The 4323-nt window shown below is 39.7% G+C and overlaps 1 pseudogene; it reads right to left on the reverse strand.

Annotated features, from left to right (window-relative positions):
- Nucleotides 1-1605: 1605 nt before the first annotated feature.
- On the reverse strand, nt 1606-3596 carry LOC104986442 (annotated as a pseudogene).
- Between the last annotated feature and the right edge of the window lie 727 nt (nt 3597-4323).

Consider the following 4323-nt stretch of genomic DNA (forward strand, 5'->3'; position numbering starts at 1 on the left):
GCCTAGAGAGCTACCTTCCATGGGGTTGCAGAGTCGGACATGATTTAGCAACTAAACAGCAACAAAGGACTGTGTTATCAGGTGGCTAATAAATCAGTCTTCTCACTTCTTTCGGTTCGAAAATGCCATCTGTTAAAATCACCTGCTCAGTCCTTCCTGACTGCCTACAGAAACAAAATAAAAACCAACACTTTACAACACTCAGGATTGAGCATTAATTGGTTTCCAAAATCTTCAGGAAATTTACAATAGACACAAAAATGATGGTCTAGCAATTAGCACTAAATTGAGACATGCAATAGATGACCCCAGACAAGCGTCCAAACAGCATAATTTCATCTAGAAAAGAGAAAAGAATCTTGTGACCCACTGCTAATTTAGAATATACAACCTCTGCTGTTCAGGGTTTTCTATTTGTGGGACATAAAGCGAATCCCACTCATAACTACCATCTTCAAAGAGGCATTCACTGATGTCTTACCATCCTACTATATTTTCATACTTCTTTATTCTCTCACTATGTCATAAAACTACTCCACATGCTCTTCTAATTGCAATCCCCAAGACCTCTTGCCCCCCATCATTCTCAGATAATGACCATTCTTCTTATTTCACAGAGAAAACAGAAACAGTGAGGAGAAACTTTCCACGTGTTTCCAACACAAAACTGACTGATCTATTCACATGTGTGTCCATTTTCTCTTCTTCGCCCTAATGCATCAACTCTTCAACATTGAACTTGGTTCCAGATTCTCTCAGGAAACTGCTTTCGAAATTAGTCCTCAAATATCTCTCTGCATAACATTCTCACCTGCATAAAAACATGCTTATGAACTTCCTAAGTACACACATCCACACACACAATGTCCCTTAATTTCATTTTTTCTCTGGTCACCATCACATTTTTATGCCCTTACTGAATGAACAAATCTTTGAATGTAATTGTTATAACTCCATATCCATGTGTTTCCTTTCATCCTCTCTCTTTTTTTTTAAGGTTAGAAAAATTAGTTTATGAAACCTTAAGAAGCATTGAGTATAATTGAACTGTAGTCCAGAGTTAGATACAATTTAATAAAATAATAGTTCAATTTCAAAATAAAAGTTATTGTAGGTGAGACCATGAAATTTCCTAACACGTGATTTTAATACATTATGCTAAATTTTCTAAAACAACTCAGAGAAACTGATATTTACAGTAAATGGAGTATTTATGAAAAATCTGGTGTCAGCTATATTATATATATGTATATATAGAACCCAAGATTATTTGAACTAGGAAACAGATGTTGTATATCTCAATAGCAGTACTGGAATGCAGAGTTTAAGACTGGGATTTACACCATGGGATTTGGAAAGGCAGCAGACATCTTGTTTTCAAAACCTGAAGTTTTTCTCAAGACCAAAATCAACATTGTAACTGCCACAGACAGGAAAAAGGGAAGCTTTGCTCACTTTAATTGTTCATCTGCCTCAGAAAGTCCAGTATCCCTGAGACAGGAACCACTGCAATAAGAAGAGAGTGAATAGGTTCTCCCAGAGGAGGATTGTTGCTTAATTATGCCTCCTGCCCTGGAACCAGGAGCAAACTTTGGGTTTCCCAACCTAATGCTTGGCAGCACCGAGACATTTCAGTAATAGTTCATCAAAAACCCAGAATTCTCCATCTTCATGAAACAACCTTGTCTCCCAGTGAATTTTCTTTTCCTTCCTTTCTCAGGCTTCTGCTCTTTGTCTTTCTTCAAGTCTATGCTTGGCTTCAGATGCTGCATCAATGTCTCTGATTTTTAAGTTGAGAGTGACATCCTTCCAAAGGCAGTGGGATTCATACTCTTTCTGATCTTCCAGCTTCCTCACTTTCCTCTTGATTATACGCAACTTCTTGGTATCTATAAAAACTGCATTTTCCCCTGTTGAGTATTTTGCATACATTACACCATTCCGTTCCCCTTCAATTGAACAGGAAGACTTCTTGTCATTTGGGAAAAAAATCTCAGTGGTAATTTTGTGCTTCTTGCCCCCATAGAAAGGTTTAGTGTGGAAGATGATGTTTGCACTATAGGCAGATTTGGAACAACTAATATTGCATTCTCCATCTAGTTCCACCCAGGGCACTGTAAACATTGGGGAATGTGAGAATGTAACATTCATCATGCTCTAGACATGAGACACAGCCCTGCCCTATGTTGTGCACCCCAATTGACATCCTGAGGAATTTTGATTTGGTCCAGATATGAGCATTGGATTGTATCTTTTTATTAAAACACTCAGCATAAAAGGCTGAAATGAGTGGATAATGAGAAATCTGCTCAGCCACGAACGTTACACTATTCTTGGAAACCCAGGGAAGTGGTCCTTCTGAAACTAGCCCAACACTCTCTTCAGTATCATTTGATAATGTCCAGTGACACTGAAAGATTTCACCCAAAACGGGGTTGTATGGCTTTTTGGCAACTGATCCTTTCCTTCCTGCGTGAAAGGCTGAGAAATACCATTTCACAACCTGAACCATTCAGTCTCCGCCATCCTTCTGGTCACGAATACTCACAAGTAGATCCGGATGTGCAAAAGTCTGTGTACATTTCTAAAAGAGATCTTCTTTCAAGAATAAATGTTGAAAGAACTACCTTCATAAGATCCATTCCAAGTCTAACTTGTGACAACAGATGCATGATAACACTCTTGTGCTTTTCCATCGACCCTGCCTCCCCTTGGTCATTTCTATAATCATGTGTGAATCAAAAAGGTCAGGATCACTTGTTCCATTGGACATGGAAGAATTAAGTGATTTGTGGTATCTAGGAACTTTAGACTATTTCCTGAGCCACCGTGTGTCAAGACTGAGGCAGATGCAGGCAGATCTATTAAGCGCTTTGGGGATGAGCCACTCTGAAGGAATTCATCTGCATCATAGAATTCATCTTCACTGCTAGAGTAAGAGAACTCTGGGACTGTGTTTGGAGACAAGTTGACATGGCTTGGAGACATCACACTGCTACTAGGTGGTGAGTGGCCACTGCCTGTACTATTTGGTGTTGGAGTCTGATGATGTCCCAAGGTTGCTAATACAGGTCCAACTGGTACAGAAGATGGATGCTGCTCTGAATCACACAACTCAGAGTAGGTTCTGGAGGTAATACAGTCTGGGAAGGCACTGTGTTGACCGCAGTTTCCAAGGGACCAGGTTGATATATTGCATCCACAGGATTAATAGTGCTTTTAGCGATCTTCAGCAATACAATGCAGTGTTTAATTGATTCTACCAAGCTATTTGTTGTCTCTTTGAGGGTTTCAATTTTCTTTCTCTGCTCATCATCTCTGCAGTTTTGAAGTTTGTCATCAAAAAGCTTCAACTAACAAGATTTGTAGATAAGCATCAGCTTCTGTAAGTTTGTTATCAAAGTCTTGGAGACTAGGAACAAATCCTGAATCCAAACTCCCAGGTGGTGGCGGGATGGAGGCAGGGAGAGAATCTCACACTCGCGCCCACAGCCTAGGCAAGCAGCAGGGTCCCTGGGAACCCAGGGATGGGAGCCGGCCCCTCTCCCAGATCCTCTGGGTCTACTCACTTCACAAGTGACCAGCAAGAAAGCCATTCGCCAAGACCCCTGCTCTCTGTACCTCCAGGGGAGGAAGCCGAGGACCACTTCCGAGCACCCCTCTTTGCCGCCCTCAGCCGAATCGCCACTGCGGTGCAGTTGGTCTCATCAAGTCTCCTTCATCCTCTCTTGATTGCACTTTAATTAGCCTTTAGTTTTCATCACTCCGGCAAAATTAATTTTGTACAGGTTACCAATAGTTCCATATTGCTGAAGACAATAATTAACTCTCACTACTGATATTACTCATTTTAATTATTATGCACACTATGAAAAAGCCTCAAAAAAAAAAAAAAGAAAAAGCCTCACCATATGTTAAAATTTACAAATCTGCAAATATATAAAATTTGACAGAACTAAAAGGAGCAATAGACCAATTTGTGTTATACTGGGAGATTTTACCATACCTCTCTCTGTAACTGGGAGTTCAAGTAGAAAAAGAAAATCAAGAAATGGTATTTAAAATTTGAACATCTCCATTCATAAATGTAAACCAATTGAAATTGTATAGTGTGAAATACAGATTATTTTCAAAGTGTACAAGTGATATTTACCAACATCATACAATAATGCTTGATAAAATAAATCTCAATAGAATGTTATAGTAATTCCAAATTTTGGGCTTCCCAGGTGGAGCTAGTGGTAAATAACACGCTTGCCATTGCAGGAGACGTAAGAGATCTTAGCGTTGGGAAGATCCCCTGGAGAAGGAAATGACAACCCT

The sequence above is a fragment of the Bison bison genome, unplaced genomic scaffold (genome assembly GCF_000754665.1).
Source record: "Bison bison bison isolate TAMUID 2011002044 unplaced genomic scaffold, Bison_UMD1.0 scf7180017864068, whole genome shotgun sequence".
In the NCBI taxonomy this organism is placed as follows: domain Eukaryota; kingdom Metazoa; phylum Chordata; class Mammalia; order Artiodactyla; family Bovidae; genus Bison; species Bison bison.